At 40.1% G+C, this 21370-nt stretch overlaps 1 protein-coding gene across 4 annotated transcripts in view; it reads right to left on the reverse strand.

Moving 5' to 3' along the window:
• Positions 1-21370, reverse strand: part of ncoa2 (nuclear receptor coactivator 2) — a 69033-nt gene that overhangs the window by 38304 nt on the left and 9359 nt on the right. For 3 of the 4 annotated variants that reach the window (XM_074622469.1, XM_074622466.1, XM_074622467.1), the window contains exon 2: positions 11593-11678. The exons of the other annotated variant lie outside the window; for it this stretch is intronic. The gene's annotated coding sequence lies outside the window, so the exon portion shown is untranslated. The remainder of the gene's footprint in view (positions 1-11592; positions 11679-21370) is intronic. 4 annotated transcript variants of the gene reach the window in all.

The following is a 21370-nucleotide window of genomic DNA, read 5'->3' on the forward strand; positions in this document are numbered from 1 at the left end:
GAACGACATTTTTCACCAAACAACTAATTGATTAATCGAGAAAATAATCAACAGATTAATCGACAATGACAATAATCATTAGTTGCATCCCTACATGAGAGCCATTAGGGACCTGTCCTTCTGCAGATGTTGAGCATCCATTCCAACATATATTTTATTCTGCTCCTCCTCCTCTTACCCTGCGAGTCAGCAGAGGCTGAACTTCATGCCACTTAATGAAAGACAATCAATTATTGATCAATGCAATGTCTTATTAATTACCCCCATCATCTGCACCCAAGTTTGATGGCAGCTAATGGACTTGGATTTCAACATAGGACGATATATCTGCTGCGTAGAAGATGTGAACACCTGTCGTATTCCAAAACAAATGGAATTTAAAAGCATATGCATGAATATAATTTCTTCTTATTGCAAGGTGGGTGGATCTGCAGTACTTAAATAAAAGAGAAAGACTAACAGAGAAAGAAAAAGAAAGTTTTTTTCTCCAGCACAATGCACAAGGTTGGGGCATGCTGTGTTGTGATACACTCTCAGCCACTCTAACCATGGAAACGGCTGTGACACACACCGCTCAGCCGTTACATAAGGCATAACGGAGTACAGCACAGCACAATGTAGAGCAGAGAGCAGTAGCATAGCTTAGCAGAAGCAGGCTAAACTAAAAAAAGGGAGCTAGTGACCATGCAAACTTGAGTCTGGCTCCCTCCTGGCCTGAAGTGACCTACTTTAAGCTAATGGTAGGGTCTGTGCTCAAATGGATGAAGTCAAAGCAGTGGTGATTGGCCAGAGAGGCAGAGGAGACTCTGAAGGGTAAAACACATTTCCACCGTTCTGTTGACAAGTGGCTTGAGTGCTATTGGCCTGTACAGTGTATGTACAGGTAATGAACACAAACGTCACTGTGTGCATGTGTGCATGTGTCCATGTGTCCTTGCATTATGCTCCTTTGAATGTCTTTAAGATGTGGCACTGTGCTCTCCACTGAAATTATAACGGTCTCTATAGCAGAGGTTATGCGCTTTTATTAATGACAACAGAAACAGGCCATTAAAACTCTCATAGCTAAGTGGCACTCTCCGTTCCTATTGGTTGCGCCTTGGCTTTCCAGCACAAGTTACCATGGGGATTCTAGACCTGATTGGTTGCGCTTGTCCCGCTGGGCCCGGTATGATTGGTTGCCTTCGTCTCCTTGACATGGCAGTAATGATGGGTCAGTGTACGTTGAGACAAAAAAAGAGAGACTGGAAGCACCAGGCACGTCTCAATGACACCAACACAGACAGTCAGACTGCCTGGCAATAGGGCTGCCAGGCCATTTTAGTTGTTGGTGTGTCCGATCTTCACATGGGCAGACTACCGAGGGATCTCTAATCCTAGGGAATGCCCTGGGTCGCTGGGCAGCTATAAACAGCTGGGCACCAGTCTTGGCACTTAATGTACAGAGCTGTGTCACTGAGGTAATTATCAACAATGTCCACTAGGGGAGAGTTTCTCTTTGAACAAATCTCAAGCCCTCTTGCCGAGGCTCTCACAGGCCACAGTAATGCCTATTTTTATACTTCTGTGGATACGGTTGTGCAGACCCGCAGAAAGGGTTTGCAGGGTTTGCGGAGCTCACAGAGACCTGCAGAGACGCACCGCCTGAAAAATGTGACAATGCGCCAGGCACTGCGGACGCCGCAGAAGTACCTTGCATTTGTTACAACATCAACAACAACAACCTTGTTAATTCTAGGCACAGGAGCTCTTCCTCATCATCCAACTCTTCCATGATTTCTTTTACAGCCATGGGCCAAACTAATATGGAACTATTAAATCAGGTCTAACAAATAAATCAAAGACCGCCTGACAAAGGATTTGAAAACCGTGGGTCCAAATCAAAAAGAAATTACTGGCTATGCACAATCGGCCGTAATACTATGTACGCATGGCATGGGCGAGAGGTGCAGAACACATTAGGCGCACAGCTGTAGTAGTATAAATCAGGCAGGAGGTCTGGAGCTAATCTTCCATTTCCATTGCATGGTACGGCACAGCTTTACTCAACTTTTGCTTTTCCATTACCAAAAGTTGTGGATAATACCTGGTACTTTTTTGGTACCACCTCGGTTGAGGTTTCAATTGAGCTGAGCCAATACTAGAAGATGGAGTTAAAACACTGCAGACCACTGATCGCTCAGAGAATCGTCATTAGTGCGACACGGGACAAACCGTGTGGCACAAACCCACCATTTTTAAATAGCCAAACTACTGTCAATAGCGGCACATTTTTTTTATTCACTCGACCCAGATTTTTAAAAATGGCAGCCCGCAAAAGTACGCCGTAGACTATGCCGTTCATTAGACGAAGTACAGACGTTCCTCTGTTTGGTTGCCGATGAAGGGATTCAGTGTTGAGTTGAAGATGATGTCACGGCAATTTCAGGCGGCATCGCTACGGCGATCAGCTGAAAAATCCTCCTTACACTGAGGTTGTGCTATCAGCAGCTAAAAACAAAACAAAACAGAGATAAAGACCTGGTACCAAAAGTGAGTAGAGTCGCGTTGATTCGAACCACGCCGTGGAAATGAGGCATAAGTGAATGGTAGCATGTTGCTTCCATGTTTTTTGTATTTAGGACAGAAACTGTCATCTTTGTCCACACCATATGCTGTAGAGTACTTTTCTTTTTTTGTTCTTCCAATTAAATCAAACAATGTAAATTAATATGTCTTATAAATATTTGGTTGTGTCACAAACATTTTGTTGGCTATGGTAAAAAATCTGTAGAGCACATTATACTATGCAGCTGTCTGTAACACACTCAACCACACAAACAATACACACAGAGTCATCAGAGACGTTAAGGCAGTGATGTTCAGGATGATGATAATGGAGTTGATGGCACAGACAATCACATTTATGGCTCTGAATACAAGTTGGGCTCTGAGCTTAGTCCACGATGATGCCTACCAATCTACCTCCAGTAGGACACATGCATATAAATTATTCACTCACACTTCTGTCACTTAACGATTGAAAAAGAAAAAGCACAACAACCAATTTCACCTCGTTAAACTGAGCAATTTAAAAGGGAAACCAAGAGCAACTAAAAGCCACGTCTGACACAGCTAAGAGGCTGTGAAGACGACAGGACAACACAGCTCCATCACAGTTCACTGCTGTGTGGACTAGGGTTGTTTCCTATCTTAATAACAATATATATATGTATATATATCACAATATAGCATGTTTTCTGGTAATTCAATAAATAAATAGTCTATTTGAAATAACCTGTGTGAATTAAATATTGACAAATGAAAAATATTTTCTCAGTTAATTAAGAACTTTAGTGCAAAATGAACATAAGAGCTTCAAGTGCAATTAGAGAAAACATGAATACATATTTCCATCTATAGACTGACTATGTCTACAACAGATTAAGATTGATTTAACTAAGTTTGATCACATTTTCTGAGAAATTTGAGTTAGTACAGAGTGTGCTTGTTATTATCAATTTAGACAACATAATTGTGCATCACGATATCTCGATATATGATTTCATCACGAAACGACTCCATTGAAAGACGATAAATGTAAAAAAAAAGAAAGAAAAAAAAGCCCTAATGTACACCACAGCTCTTTAACCCTACTAAAAATGAATTAAAAATTATTTTAAACATTTGGGAATCTTAAACTGTGGTTGAAAAAAGTTTCATTTAAAGTAAATTTTCATTTAATTTACTGCAAACTACACAGTATTATAAAGGACGGAGTGTTAGGGGGGAAAACACAACAACCGAAAAGCATTTAAAAGGCACTAAATTATATTTTATTGTTACATCAACTCAAGGTTGAGCTAGCATTACCTAGCATGTGGACAGTGACACTGGAAAAAGCTGTGCTAACATGGCTGACAAAGCTGAGCATAAATTCATGCATGCATAAGAGACATCCGTTGGTCTACCTGTGCTGCTGTGTGCGGATAGCATTGACTCAGAGCAATGTAGGGTAAGTGGGGGTTGGGTGAGTAACCTCATTATATGTAGAACTGATTGGCATATTCTGGAGGGCATCTACCAAATTTGCAGTTCATCACGCTGTCAGCTCATTTAGTTCATTAGCATTGTAAGTTGAGACATATGGCCCATCAGTCACTGCAAGCTACCTTATTTTAGTCAGAGATGGTGTGGAATCATTGTTCACACGGGCAAGATGAAAGAAAGCAATGCAGCTTTTAAATAAATATTATTCAACCAAGCTAGAGTACTGAGGCCATACCATATTTCCAAGAAAGGGTAAGAAAAAGTCTGTGTGACATCCATTTGTTAAAAGGGGAATGCATTTTACACTTGAATTATGAACTGCTATCTAAAGCTTGTTTGGCCATCTGCTCGCTGTTGCTGGAAACGCACTGGCAGGCTGACGATCACTGGGAAAGTACAAACTGAAGATCTGACTGGAAACGACGCTGGGGTCATGAGGTTTTATTGGAGCAGATAGCCTACCATGCCGTTGTTTTGCTACTTTGAAGTTGCGATGAGCTTAGGTTTCCACTTGCAGAAGCGTAGTAAACACCTCTAACCAGACTCTCCCCCTCTTCCCATGAATCTCACGCAAACACACACACACTTATAAAGACGGCAACCATAATTGCATATTTGTCAGCCCTGCCAGTGTGAACTGAACACTTCATTACAGGTTTTCATCCTCATCATCATGGTCTATCTGTGTGATTGACTCACAGGGCTAAATAAAGGGTTATGTTATTAAACCACGGAAATAACCACAACCCTGCCCATATCTGAACCTGTTTATTAGACTGATGCAACAGATTTTAGATTTTAATATCAGGACTCAATAATATGCTAAGAAATATGCAAAATATGACATCATATTTTACTTTCAACTGTATGTAACAACACAGTGATCAAGTAATAGACAGCTCAATTGATGAAACAAGAAAAGAATTCACACGGATAAAGACACAAGTTAAAGTTTGAAAAATCAATTGACTTTGAAAGCGCTAGGTGTTCTTGAGGGAGGTGATCATAGGTGTGTGTCACCGCTTATGTCTTAGGTGTCACAAGAGCAGACTCCAGGACGGAGCCGGAGCCAACCAGTCTGGCGAGGGAGGAATGCAGGAACAACAAGGGGCTGCTGCTGTCGCTGCCCGGAGGGCTGGAGACGACAACGCTTCCTCCTGTCACACTCAGCTGGTACAACTTGTACATGACATGCTGTATCTGACTGCAATAAACGCCTCAAAAGCACAACAAATTAAACCTTTAACTGCACCTGTGCAGCTGTAAGGCTTTCTGAATGACATGACAAAATGTTTCACCTAACAGGGGACACACCAACCAGATGTACTTTCCAACTGTGGCGTAGGGCTGAACGGTGATGGTGACATGGTGCTGTTGGCTGCTTGGGGTCATGATGGCAGTATCCAGCTATTGTCCAAATTTCACAATTGTATACGTCATCCACCACGGTAAGACCCCGACCCTGTTCTGTTTCGGTCTGCAGATGTATGAGCTGCATCTCTGCGATGCCATCTCCTGTTACATGTGTGATGGAGACGTAAAAATGGAGATCTTTTCAGAATTGTGATGGTAAGAGGAAAATCAGATGCTGATTTTGAAATGTGTAACAGACTAAAGCAATGTGTATAATCCCTGGTGCCAATAAATTAGGGCTGTCCTCAACCAAAAAAATTCTTAGTTGACTAACACTCACAAGATTTTGCAAACTAATTGATTAGTTGATTTAATTCTCCACAAATTTTCACACAAAAGCACCACTTTAAATCTTGTGTTTACCAGAGATGTGCCGATCCGTCTCTTGAAAATAAGTCATTCAGCATAAAAAAGTATAAAAACGACTAATCAACTAAAGAAATCTAAGTTGACTAAGACCAAAGCGACCGATTAGTCGACTCATCGACTAAGAGGAGGCAGCCCTACAATAAGTTAGCCAGTTATTTCTAAAATAAAAAAGTAACATTAAAGAAAAGACAATATATGGATAATTTGGGCTGTCAATCAATTCTTCTTTGGTGCAACTTTAAGGGTCTCTTATGTGTGATAATTAATAATTCAACTACATCATTTGTTGACTTTTAGCAAATTCATACCAATGATATGATCATATGAATTTATCATAAAACACATCTCTGTGGTGTAACCCTTTCAGACCGGTTATTCAAGTCTTAGTTTTCCATATATGATTTTGCATAGATTTTCCATATTTTGATATACACTCCCTGGCCACTTTATTAGGTACACCTATACACTCTAATACAACCCAGCTGTGCCACATATTCTACCCTTACAAAGCTTATAATGGCCAGTTGTTGTTTTTTTTAAACTTTCTGAGAAGTGTACCTTCAACACCACTGCAAACTACAACCACCTTTTTGTTATATTTGTTGAAATTCTACATCCAGACAGCAATCAATAAATAAAATGCTCTGACAAAAATAAATAAATTTATAAAAATCTTGCATCTGTGGTTGTCGCAGGACTGTAATAAGGAGTCTTCCACAAGCTGCTAGCTTGACATCTGTGAGTCCTAACAATAGTCATGTTTGTTGTATACGTTCATAGTGATAACTTTGTACCTCTCTGACAGTGTAAATCAAAGTGTACCTAATAAAATGACCAGAATGTATACTGAAATCAAAAAAATATCTTTATTAATATTGTGATACTGATTTGAGCCATATCACCCAAGCCTACAAAAGGCAAATGTTTGATAACTCTTAAATGTGTTCCTTAAAAACAAAACAAAACAACACTGTACAGCAGTGACACCCCCTTCTACCAATCATGTTTAACTACTAATACTACTAGACAGTTTTAACAAAATTCAGCTGCCGTAACCACACAAAGTGAGTCGTGCAACATGCACATCACCAAAAAGGTGAGGGTGGGGGGGCCTTCAAAAACACTGAATCACCCATTCCAGTCATAGTATAATGGAGGGGGGGGGGAACGGATGCAGAGGGGGGGGAAAAAATCAGTGTCTGATTGCCAAGGGGAGAGGGCCAGTGTGCCATTCCTGTAATCATGTGGGTTAGCAGGGCTTTGATTTATAAAGACACACCCAGTGCTCCTGGAACTCAGAGAGCGCCGAGCATGACTGTGCATTAAACTGCATCAAACGCTATTGGGGAAGCGTTTGAAGTCTCCTGTGCTATAATAATGGGGGCCCTTTCAGAAAGTGCAAAACCACTGTGGGGCACTGAACAATGTCTCTCTGGTGCGTAATCTGTCCTCACATGGCTTCTTGGCGCAACAGGCCCCGAGAGAGAAATGGAGAACAAGAGTGCACCAATAAAGACTGGTGGGCAGCAACATGGGCCATTTATTCTCCCCAAACTGAAGAGGAAATCACGGCAGAGGAGGGGCCCAGAGGATTCACATCTTCTCATTTTACATCTCAATATATGCTGGGGTGAGAAGAAGTGCTGGGAGAGCCAAAACACACAGAAACATGTTGGAACCATGTCAGATAGTATTAAAGACCAACATGTATTTAAAAACAATATCAATTTCAACAGAACGCAGCTTGGATGGGGGTCTGCTGTGAACTCTGGCCTCGCTGACAGCTGCTGTTACCTGGAACCAGATGTTCTGATATTAGGTTTGGGTCAAAAGGGAGGCATGGGGAGATGGAGGGAGGAATGTGATGATAGATGGAAAGAGATTAAGTGCAATGTGAATTTGAAACCTTGAATCTTGAGTGAATTTAACAAGACTTGAGGGGCTCGGAACATATAGAGGAATCAGATCAATGACAGGGAGCGAGCTAGGGAGAACGTAGCTGTGTTTCCATTCAATAGTCAAGCGAATTGTAAGCAAACTTTTGAAACGTCGCAAAAAAGAAATGCAAATTAGGCGCTTTCCATCAACTGGTTTGGAGCGAATAATCTCGGCGTGTCGGCTACAGCGTAGTTTGGTTAGAAGTTGGCGCTATAGAGAGGCCAAGTCCCGCCCCTTCCGGTGGACCCCGTGTGACCTTATATCGGAAAAAATATTAACAGTAGTCAACGGCGAGAGACAAATATTTTTTTGATCCTGTTTGAATTACACCATGAATCACACATATGATGTTTGTCAATTTAAAAGATAATTTTGCAAGTCAAGAAAGTTGCAGTTTGTTGTAAAACTGTTGAAGTATAAGACTGTGAAAATACATAATTAGAGAGACTAAACACCCAAAAGTCGCGTAAGTGACGTCTCTCTTGCTGAAGCTACGATGCCTGTGTGTTTCGTACTGTGATGCACCCACACAAGCAATGGGTCTTGCTTGTTCTTTCGCTTCTCGGCTGATAAAAAGACCAGGAACCGCTGGATAAAACACATCAGGTAAGATAACGTTTAATTTGTGCGTGGAACATAGCTGGTAAGCTAGCTAGCTAGAATTAGAGATGTAAATTATGTGAGACAAGAGATGTAGTTCATTGAGTAGTTTCACACAAAACTAACTGATATGACAAACCTACGAGACTTTCTTGACTTGCAAAATTATCTTTTAAATTGACAAACATGATATGTGTGATTCATGGCCCAAGTCAAACGGGATCAAAAAAATATTTGTCTCTTGCTAAAGCACACAACTACATTATATAAGTGCATATAGTCTCTCAGTTCTCTCCTCAAGCTCACTTTCTGCTGTCCAGTTTTCAGAGTGAGCTAAATGACATTTAAACTCCCTAGTTATCTGGTTACTCAGTACAAAGAGCAAATCTACTTTATTCAAATGACACATGTCCGTAAAATCTGATAAACACACAAACAAGCCGCTGTTGACGTCGTAGAAAGAGAGGTTTGCACCTTGCTTGCTTCCAAGTCCCAATCATGATGAGCTCTAGAATCACTGCAAGGTAATGGCTTTAAAGTGCCGGAGAGCAACCAAGAGCCAGGCCCTCCCCATTTACTGAAAGCTGATCACGCTCATGAATCTTTAACACTGGCAGTCACTTCAGGATGTCGCAGGATGGGAAGGGGAGGGCTTTCTGTATAATAAGCCCAGAACGCTTGGCTCTAACTGTCAGAGAGATGCACTGAGAGAAGGAAGAGAGCTGGAATCACGAGGGCAAAGAGAGACCAAGAGTCAAAAGGATGGCAAAATTGATTAACTGGTATAAATAAGCACCTCTCCACAACAATCTAGTCAACAATTGATCTGCGGCTGAGAGCGCTGGCTGAGGGGAGATTCAGATGTCAGATGTCAGAATTGCTACATATCCGTTTGTTTATTATGGGCAGGGACCAAAATGAACACTCGCAGTCACCAAATGTGAGTAAATTTAGTCTTTGGAGAGTCAATTATGGAGACCTACCGCCACTCTGGCCCGTAGAAACAAACACATTTTCCACACGTGTTGGTGAAAGCTACTGGTTTGCTGTCACTTCAATCCAGTGGTGTACTGGCCATCTGGCATACCGGGACAAATCCCGGTGGGCCACCACATTAGTGGGCCGGTGGGACATCAAAAAATCCATTGAGTTTTTACTGTCCGTCCGGCCCTTTCTGCCTCTGGACCTCTCTATGTGCCTGTCATTTGGGGTGCACTATGTCAAGCACTTGATGCTATTGGGCCCAAAAAGACTTTTCCCCATCGACTTACATTGGGAAAGAGACATCTGTAGATCAGCGGATAATTTTTTTTTGGAGGAAAATCCACTTCCCAGTATGACAACTTGAATAGCCCTTATTTAAATCATAAGGTCCTAAAAGTTGTAAAATGCGCTAATAGCTAAATCAAGATTTCCCTTCCTCCGTTCACGTGAATGAGCCCCAGACCGAGGCAGGAGCAAGAGCTCGGCGGCGGAGTTAAAGGAAACGCGAGTGTGCCTACTCTATGGGTTCAATGGATGCAGAAGATTGCCGGAAGATCTGGATAATTTTATACTCTGAAGTCAAGCTTTTTTTTTGCTTCACGTGCCACTGAGCAATTTTCATAAGAATGAACAGGGCCTCGCCTCGCCTCCAACGCTGTATTTAGTTCTCTTTATAGAGTAAATTGAGTAATATGTGAGTAAATTATGGAGACCACAAGCTACTCGGGCCCATACAAACAAACACATTTTCTACACGTGCTGGAGAAAGCTGCTGGTTTGCTGTCACTTCAATCCAGTGGTGTACTGGAATCACACATGACACCAATATGACATGCTAAATAGTAATAATAGCAAATTGCAATAGTAAAAAGCTATTTATTATTTTTGGCTGGTAAAAGATCTGTCTCGCCAGTAAAAAAAAACCAGCCACCTTGGTCGGTAAACCAAAAAGTTCATTTTGGTCCCTAGCTCTGGATATCCTAGCTGTCAAACACCTCGTTGTGCTCTGTTAAAACACTGGAAACAGTTTCAATTAATGATGCCTACACACTGAGAGTCTATAGCTGCTTTAATCAAATAAATAAATATATAAAATAGCATTTTTCAGGTGCACTATGCCACTAAAGTGTTGCTGCTGGCGTACAAACACATTTAAACGTCTGTATTTTGTTCATGACACTAAACTCTCGACAGATATTACAGAAAACACTGCAGGGCTCAACAGGAAATTGAATTAGCGTAACCATTTTTTTTTTACTGCAGGTCAACTTTAAGCTACATGTGCACTGCGTCAGCTATATTATGTCGGAAAATATAAATATTGGTTTGAGACTCAGCCTGAACACACACTACATTGGATGACTCATAGTGAGCAACAAAAAAAATGTATTTTGCACTTGACTACAAAAATGGTGCACATATTCTGATACAGCGGGACAAATGCTCAGTACATTCACAAAACTAAAGTCCATTTTGAATAACTGCAACCAAACTCTTAGCTAATAACATCTATTATTTTTGAGCCCACTCAGAAAATGGTGTTGTAAGAACTGCTGGCAATGCCGTAATCCTAAAAGACACATTCTAGCCAACACAATCTGAACTATAACCTGTAAAGTAAGTAACAACCTAACAGAAAGAATAGTGGTTTTAAGAGCGAAGCTGTTTTTTCACATAAGATGGATGAGTACTGCAGACCAACGGGACTATTGGCTCTCACTTTGACAAAACGGCTGGATGTGGACACTACCAAAGAAGAAAAGTCAAGCAAGAACTGTGAGGAAATGGGGCAGACGTCATCTCACACAGTAATATCTGTACAAAACAAAACATTGTTCAAAACTACATTCTGACTAGTAAACAAAGTTCTCACTATGTGGCTTATCTAATGGCACTAGAAATATGCTTGGAGGTTTTCATATCAAAACCACCATCAATGCTCTTCCCTTATGACGAGAGAAACCAGCTAAAAACTGCCTAGAACACAAAGCATGAACAGGGAGCACTTATCCCAGTAAATAGCACCGAAGCTAATAAAACAACCGCTACAGGAAGGAACATGTGGGATTGTTTTCACACACACGTCTAATCTTTCTTTAAAAAAATGATCTAAAATAAAAATGTATATTTTTTTAGATTAGATGTTTGCATCATCTGTACAATCGATCATTTTGTGTTTGGACTGGAGTGTCTTGTTTGACACATTGCACAGTGCTGTTGCGTAAAAAGGAGAGTTGGCCGTGGCTGTATGCTTCTCACCTTGGTTTCAGTCCAGAGAGTCCCTCAGGCCATTGCTGCAAGACGGTAACGCTAGGAAACCTTTACGCATCATCCACGTCTCCCTGCTGAAAGAAATAACAGCAAAATTGGCATGTACCGCACATAGTGTGAATCAGCACAACTGTCATCACAAAGGCAGAACAGTGTATAGTAAGGGAATGCTTTAGGATTGTACTGTGCAATGTACTGTGCCATTTTTGTACTCCAATAGTTATATAATGACAAGTGAAGATGTAATCATATATTTAAGGCTGCAACTAACAATTGGTTTCATTATTAATTCATCTACTGATTATTTTCTTGATTGATCGCTTCGTCCAAAGTGACAATTTTGCGTGAAAAATTATTTATTGATTAACAATGTCGATCAACTAATTTATTCATTGTTTCCGCTCTAACTATGTTAAAGAAATGTTCCTGTTTTTTTATTTGCATTGCTTTTTATTAACTGTTACTGCATAAAAATGCTTCAAAAAGGTTATTATTTTGAAAACACCCCACGGTGATACCACTCCTCACATATGGAGGACGAAACCTGCCAAAATAAATAATGAATCAATAAATGAATAAACCCGCTGTACGGAGCCGGGTGAAGACTGGAGTTGATAAGCAGAGGCAGGCACATACAGTATAGACAATCTATGCACTCTGACTCCATGACACACGTTGAATGACAGCCAAGGGGGCTGCATAATGAGGCAGAAATGCATAAGAAAATGTAAAGAACAATACATAAATAAATAAGTTTGGGGAAATAAATAGAGGGGAAAATGCAAAGAGAAATGATACATAAATAAATAGCACATACATACAATTTAATAATGAATAAATACATTTAAAAATGAATTCAAAATAAATAAAAAATAAATGCAAAAAATTATATATTTTAAAGGTAGTAAAACTAAATAAATAAATAAAAGGAGAAATCAAATTGAAGAGTAGGGGACTTAATGCAAAGGTAAATAATAAAGAAGCAAATTAAAAATGTCAATTTAGGTCACATTTTATCAATTAATTTAATGCCTACATTTGTTTTTAATATTATTTTTGGTATATTTAATGGCATATATATTTATCAAGTACTTTATTTATTTATTTATTCATTCATTTTTGATTTTTGGCAGGTTCCGTCCTCCATACTCGCACACTGAAGACAGGACCAGCTCCCATGTACGGCTCATCAAAAAAGCCAATAGAAAACCTTGAAAGAACTACTTCGAGATGAATCCTCCTAAAAGGATGCTTAGATGTGCTGATGTGTCCTGGTGGGACAAAAAGGATTTAACCTTGTGCTGTCCATGTTTTATCATTAATCTACATAAAAAGCTAAATAACTGTAAACTCCTACAGTGAAAGCTGCACAAGATCTACATAGAAAAATGATTAAAAATCTAAAACAAAACAAAGTAATGCAACACCACAGCCTGCATATTACAAATCATCCTGGGAGTTCTCACAGCCAAGCCCCACTGCGTAATGTTTACTGACTCATGAGTTTCAATCCACAGTTGAAAACGGCTAATTAGAGAGAAAAGTTACTGCAACACAAAATGCTGTACTTTCGTATTATAAGTAGGCGTAGACAACAGAATGCAAAGCTCAACTATGTGCATCGAAATGTCAAATAGCTAACTTATGTTAACGGTTAATGTGCTTCAAACTCACAACAAGTCATTTTATCTAGTGCTAACTGTTAAGTTAGCATGGAGCTGAAAGTGAAGTGTCTACAGGGTCTTTTTCATCTCCTTGGGGACCTCAAAGCCCATTACATCGTGGAACGCAGTGTGCCTTTTTAAATTATGGCACACAATTAATTAGACAGGAGAAAAGTTTCAATTTGAAATCATATTCCCATTTGGATAATTAGAAAATGCAACTCAAAAAAAGGACTCTGCTAGGCTATTTGGCTATGGTGGAATAAGCTCCCAATGAAAGGCTTCTGTGGAAGAGGTGCTCGTCTTGTACTACATGTAGCCTGATGAAGGGAGAGCCAGCCAGCACGTCTTGGCCTGGGTGATTTCTCCCAAATACCTGCCAAGTGAGCCAGCTGAGGAATGCACTCATGTGATGTCATGTGCTGACATAACTGGAGAGTAAACCGATTCCCCTATTGAACCCTGCACAAGTCCACGGCTCGAAAAAGCCATGTGGAAAGGTGATATTCAGTATTCTGAACTGCTGCATGCCATACACTCAAAACAGCTGAAATCTGTGATGAGTCCGGGAAGGTGACCACATATACAATCTTGACAAAAACTCAGTTTTTTTATCATCTGTATAGGACTTAACATCAAGAACAGTAAAAGTAAAATAGCTAATATGTCTTGAATGCTACTCATCTTCTTAATCAAATTTCATAACTTCGTATTTCTCAACTCCACCTTCCTCTTTTACTTTTCCCTTGCCTGCATGGCTCTTAGTTCTCATCCTTTGGAGGAATTTCCTCAGAGCTTTAATGCTGTCACATGCTCAGTCTCAGTCCGGCCCTTGATCTGTGGACTGAATGACAGAATAAGGCATACGAGTGAAAACACTCCATTGAGCTAGTTCAACAGTAATCATCTTTGAAAATCGGCAAACAGGATAAAAAAAAACTTCCAGGTGATAGATTTTTACAATGAGATGAGTCCTTTGTTTAGAAATTGAATTGCTTAAAAGATCCACTTAATGATAGTGATTTCCTCTCAGAAAAACAATCCGCAGTACAACAGGAAGAAATGAAACACTGATAGTTATCAGGCAATTTCCAGGTCTGAGAAATGAAGCCAATGCAGAAGTGCCTTAAACTTGCATTCTTTCTAATAGCCAGCAGGGGGCGACTCCTCTGGTTGCAAAAAGAAGTCAGATTGAATAGAAGTCTATGAGAAAATGAGCCTACTTCTCACTTGATTTATTACCTCAGTAAACATGAGTTTATGGTCTCAATCGCTATAGTTTGAAGTCTTCGTCAATACAGCATGATGTGCATTTAGTAAATTATGGTCCCACTTAGAGTAAAATAGGCAATAAAGTAGGGTATGCTTTAGGGTGTGGCTACATTGTGTTTGACAGGTCGGTACCAAAATCCGGTCTGGGAGTTGTCAGTGTTTTCGTCTTGAATCTTTAACCCTTTCACAGTGTTTTCAGTGCATGAAAGTTAATTATAACATTTTTGGTTGCCTGATAATGTCTTATTCAGTGTTCACTTGTACTTAGCTCCACCCTCTCGACGCCCAAATACCAAGATGGCAATGGTTAAATGCCAAACTCGAGGCTTCTAAACGGCAGTCCACAAACCAATGGGTGTCTATGATCTGTACACCTAGTTACATCCATCCCTTTTAGTGACTGCTGTTGTGGTAGCCTGTGCCATCGATTCACATACTTTCATTTGCAAGTTTAATGCTCCATGAGAGTCAGTGTTCACTGTACAAGATCAAACCACCTCTCACATATTAGACCAACTGAGCCATGCCAACTCTTCCTGTGATATTAGTGGTGGGGACACGCTGGTGACATTAGTGGTGTGATCCAAGACCAGTGGCAAGTCACACCACGTGCACATATGCCTGCGTGCAAGTGTGCAGACCATCTAGACACACTGGAGCAGAAAGACCTCCTCAGGAAAGTCTTTCTATCCTTCAAGGGCTGTTCTCCTTGGCACAGAAGTGTTGAATGACACATGGTGTAACCTAAACAAAAACACACAACCCTGCCAAGACTGTCACTGAGCTTCAGCCACAACATTAATTGAGCTTCAGCCACAACATTAATTGAGTTTCATGTTACCTTGAATACTGGCGTGACACAATCAATGAAGCTACTTGTAAATTAAAGTGAAGCCTGTTTCAAAAAAAAAAAAAAAAACTCAATACAAATATGAAAAGTCAGAAAGATAGTTGAAGCCAGAGAAATATACACCTTCTCCAGAACCTGACACAGGATCATGGGAGTATTTCCATCGCCCAATACACACACAGTCCAACCATCTGTTGGTATTTAAAAGGGAGGTCAAAGATCATCAGGTTAAAAGTTCAAGCTCCCCTTAAACAGAGATCAGACAATTAAACTGTAACTGGTTATGCAGTTTCATTACTCCGCGCAAAACCTCACATTATCCTTAATGTTTGTAACAAAACAAAATAATGAAGTGAAATTGTAAAACTGAACAGAAAAACACCATAAACTGAGTGACTTAATGACTGCAACAGATTTCCAAGTTCATGCAGCTTTAAACGTGGTACACTCTCGTCAAGTCGATTGGCATTTCTTTTGACAGAAGCAGATTGATCACAGGAGGTGAACAGAAACGTTGCCTGAAGCCAAACCTTGGGAATAGTTGTAATCCCTTCTTTCTCCCAGAGTTGGCAGTGGACTCCATCTGAGTAAAAAGGCTTTGTCACCCAGGCTGGGCTAACAATGCTAATGAGCCGGCTAATCAGGTTCAGATAGGACAAAAGGGTAGATAGTTCATGTGCTAGAAATTGACCATAATGGTCAGGTCACCGAAGGGCTAAACACCAATGGAGCCCCTACTGGGTGCCTTCTGAATGGCCCACTAATGGCCTTCAATTCAATAAGAATCAAGGCTGATGTCTATCCTAATGAAAACACCTGGCTTTTTAGCTCTGGTTACACCAAGGTTTGGTCAAGACCCTCATCCTAACCAACAATCAATTGATTTTGGTTCATCTAGGAGCAACTGCGAGGTGTGCTAAATCACATAATCTGATTATTCTGCCAAACAAAGATTGCGTCAAAGTATAAACGTTTCGCCATAAATGGGGCTTTTGACAGTTTATAGGTTAAGAAGTGTTGTTTTATAAGCAGCAGGTTTAAACACATGGACTGGCCACAGCAGTGTTTGAACCCATATCTTAATAGTAACATGAATAAACTAACTTTAACTCATGAAGCCAATTAACAAAAATACAATTACAATATTTTTTGAGTAACTGTTGCACTGTAGTCAACAGTCTTCAAGTCATACATGAATCAAACATATAAAGTTTAACAAAAAATAAAAAATGTCAAATTGAATTCAGCATTAATGTAAAGAGGGGGATGAAGAAGGGGGCTGCTAAAGCCAATGTTGATTAATCAGTCAATTATAGTCTCAATTATGTGATTAGTTGTTTGGTCAATAAAATGTCAGAAAATGGTGAAAAAAATGTCAGTGTTTCCCAAAGCCCAAGATGACGTCCTCAAATGTCTTGTTTTGTCTGCAACTAATAGATATTCAGTTTGTTGCCATAGGGGAGTAAAGAAACCAGAAAACATTCACATTTAGAGGTTAGGAGCTGGAATCAGAGAATTTTGACTTTTTGTTTCTTAAAAAATTACTCAACCTGATTAATCTGTTATTAAAATAGTTGGCGATTAATTTAATAGTTGACTAATCGATGCAGCTCTAATTTTGACTGAAAATCAACATATCAACATCAACGTATACAGACATCCTCACATAAAACACATTCATTACACTTTGGCACTGATTTGGCATCAATGGGCTGCTTGGATGAAGCTGCGACCGTGTGCCAGGTGCCCTCACATCTGTTGCTCAAATAGCAACAGCCAGCTCCTTCAGCTGTGACCTCAGGGACAGAAAACACATATGTGTACGTACCATAATTAGACTGATAAGCTGTGTTGTAAAAGAAGCGAGTCATAATGAGAAGAGAAAGCAAATTGTGTAGCTCAAAGAGCCATGGAGATGCAGAGTGAGAAGTGGTGTGGGCAGAAAACAATTTGTGTGTACGCAGCATGCTTTTAAGATTTGGAGCTCGTCTTGTGACTCGTCTGCATGTCAAATGCACATCTATTGTGCCTGTGTATGTGTGTGTGTGTCCACCATCTTTTATTGCCCGTCACAGTTTGTAAGGAATTAGTTCCCGTGGAGGCCTGAGGCTATACAGTGGAAGCCGACTCAGGATAAGGAGGTGCCATGTTAGGGCAGAGGGGAGGGGGTAGAGGAGATCAGCTGACACAACTATGTCACTTTATCAGCCAAAGACTGAGACAATGTGACAGGCTCAGACTCACAGCAAACGCACATACAGTGTCTGACGAAGCTGCAAAACACAACGAAACAAGTAGTTCAATGTGGATTTAAATTAGGTAGAAGTATATGGGACAGATGAAGAAGTTCATAATGTTTGTCTGCTCCATTGAACCAACGTGTGAGAAGGGTAATAATCTCTCGAGCACGTTTCGGGGGATGACTTTAAACCCCAGCATTACCTGATTAAGAGCGCTGCTGCTCTGACAGTGGAACATGTAATTGGACCAGACAGAGCAAAGAGCAAAGTGAAGCAGCCTTCTCTCCATTTACACAGTCCCCTGCTGAAACACTCGGTGACAGCCAGGTCAGGCAGACCCTACAACAATGGCTTATTTAACCTTTACTTAGCAAAGAGAATCACTGACAGAGTCACTAATAGGAGCCTCAATGATGTTGTTTCAGGTTGAATTTTCTGTGAAATAACTGATAATAATAACACCCATGTTTGAAGTAAATCTGTTGAGATGTCTCCAGTATAATGTTTGACATCTCCTACTGTATACCACAGGTATCATATAAATGATTAATTTGCAAAGACAACAAGCAGACTAGACTCCTCTGTTTCCATCTAAACTAGCCACTGACCCCTGATGAAACCCTGCCAGGTCAAACATTTCAGACACAGTGGTATCATCTGGCTGGGTATCCTGCTTGCCATGTGGATCTATTACATGATGGTATAGCGGAGCTTTCCATAAGCGCCGGCTGACGGCCAAACAGCCGACTACTCATTTAAGTCCAGACCAGTTCGCTATGCATGTACATTTAACAACCACTAGCCTCCAGTTCAAACAATGCTCGATGATCAGTTCCGCCCCTGCATGTAGTGCCGAGTCATCTAGTCTTCAGTGTCTGACAAATATTTGCAAAATAATTGATGACAAAACACATTAAGAATTGCATTGATTGCACAGACAGGGGACATCCTCATTAGACAAGCCACTTTGGAAATCATCAGTGGCAGCAACCTGACAGACAGATGTTTATGGGCTGAATGAATTTACACTGCACTTTTTACAGCAGACCATCTTAAAGACGCATTGAAACTTAAAACAGGCAATGTTGTCAAAGTAACGGCCGTATGACATATGAGGAAAATATAGGTAATGCCTCAGCCTCGCATTGTAATTTTACAGATGAAAATGTCCTAGAATGCTTTTGTTATGACATTATGCAAACTAATAGTCAGATGCTCCCAAATCATGTTTTAAAAATAAAATATGACGTAGTGGAAGGTCCTGCAGTAATATAATAATAGAAGTCGAGTTGATTCAGTAGATTCACATGATTTGAGTCAAGTGATTCACATGTTTTGAAATTTTAGAGTTATTTTTGGCATAGATTTAGACAATAAACAATTTAATTTAAAACCAATACATAGGCCAGATAAGATATGGGATTAAAAACATGTTCCCTTGTTTACACATTTATACATTAACCTGTCATTGTGAACAATAAATCTGTGTAGAAATCAGCAGGGGGAAAGCTAGTTAAGGGAAGTTAAAATGTATTGCAGAGGACCCAAGAAAGTGCAGTGTCGAGTGAGTGGTCTTGAGAGCTACTGGACATATTTATTAGTAGTGTGTTATGTACACACAGTGTAGTGTATTTAGAGGGGACTCCTATTAAGTGTTAGACCGCCGAACAGATACACAAGAGTAAGTTACACGCAGCTTTGCTAGGGGATGTAACTATGTCATGGCAGGTGTATTGCTCAGGACCCAAAGGAAGCGCAGTGTTGATTGTGAAGTTTTTTGGATGAGATTCACGAGAAAGCTGCAAACATCAACACCGGAGGCCAAGCAATCGGCCCGTTCTGAACAGCCCCGTTTGGAACAGACACTGCACTAGTGATACTTATCACAAGTTCACTGCTGTGTTATGATATGTTATTATTATGTAATGATGGCGAGATAAACTATATGGTGACATCTGTGATAAATTAATTCCTTCATCTCCTTTAATCATTTCTATTAAGGGTCAAAGAACTCCACCCCTACGCTGGGTTTGTAAATTAAAATATTGTCCCTCAGCTTCTGTAGCAGGAGCATCAGTGTAACATCCTGGCTCTGCCTCTCCCGTGTAATCTCCTCTCCAATGAGTGCCTTTGTTTTGCACTCCACTGCCAGATGAGATGGGAGGCGGTTTTGTTTTGACGGCCCACATCTTCAGGTGCCAAAACCACAAATCTCTGGAGTAAAGGCATGAATGGAAGCATTTTGACATGCAAACAAACACACGCACACTCACACACTCCATGTGGGACAAATATAGGTAATTTGGCTCTTCTGTTGGAGAGGGGCATAAAATGTAATTATGCATAATTTCAGTGCTTGCATATATAAATCACAAACATAATCACTATTTTTTTTGTTGGCATTAGTAGCACAAATACACAAAAAACAAAATGTAACAATCTTTTCTAAATACTCAGGAACTTAAGCACCAGGAATTAATTCTCACCGTGTTAGCGAAGACAAAAACGGCCTTTAGCTTACTGACATAGTCACCACCATTATCCATTTAATTAAAAAGAGCTGGGCTTTTAGTGAGGAGGGTGAGCTCACGGCATCTCAATTTCTAAAACATATATTAGTAGTGCATGGTTGCTCTGGGAAGGTGGAAAAATGCTTTCTTTCCCCTCTACCCCACATTAAAAGGACAAGACCTGCCGTATTTTATCTAATTACTATCAACAGATCCCATAAAAACTTAACCCCAACAATACATTTATCATACAAAGAGTGTCTCTTTAGTCAAAGCCTGACATTGCTTTTGTCTGTAGGCCATGCTATAAAACACCACTGTTATCCAAAAACACATGAAAGAGCCATACTGTTGCATTTGGGTGACATATTCCTTCATTGCAAATCAACACAGCATGTGCTGTTTATTTGTCTTAGCAGGTCATCTTTGCAAAATAGAATAAACACTGAACCTTCATGTTTGCTTGACCTAAGCGTCTTCAAACACAATCTATAAAAATAAAACCTGGGTTCTGTACAAATGGATCTGGAGCGCCAACAGTCCAATTGTATCCGACATATCCACTCTCCCTGGCCACGCTAGAGCTATGACCACCAAACAATAACCAAACTGGTGTCAACTTCTAACCACCCCCCTTAGTTTCAGAAAATCTCTATTTTCATTTTTATACTTATTAATACATAGTCATTTATCATATAAAAAACAGTGGGCTACCTCCAGGTCTGAAAAGTGAAGCCAATGAGGAAGTGCTTTAAACTTGCATTATTTCTAATAGCCAGCAGGGGGCGACTCCTCTGGTTGCAAAAAGAAGTCTGATTGTATAGACATTGGCGAAGGCCAAAATGACGAACTCTAAGCTTCAAAACGGCAGTCCACAAACCAAAGGGTGACGTAGCAGTGACTACATCCACTTCTCAAATAAAGTCTATGTTAAAACAGATAATGTTCTGATGACATCATCTCAAATGAGGGGAAATAATTGATACACTCTGTACTATGTCACTGTATGCATTGAGTGTTTTTTGTTGCATTTGCCAGGCGAAGGAAGTTTTATGATAGGACGCTGGTCTTCATGACTAATTGAGAAATCTATTGCTTGATGACTTGTTAATTAAAATAGATAACCTGTCAGAAAGGGCTGCATGTCCATCAGGTAACTTAATGTAGAGCTGATTTACATGCACATCATGTTCGCCTATTCATACTGGTCGTTTCACTCACCATTTGTGG

Source organism: Sebastes fasciatus, chromosome 21 (assembly GCF_043250625.1).
Source record: "Sebastes fasciatus isolate fSebFas1 chromosome 21, fSebFas1.pri, whole genome shotgun sequence".
In the NCBI taxonomy this organism is placed as follows: Eukaryota; Metazoa; Chordata; class Actinopteri; order Perciformes; family Sebastidae; genus Sebastes; species Sebastes fasciatus.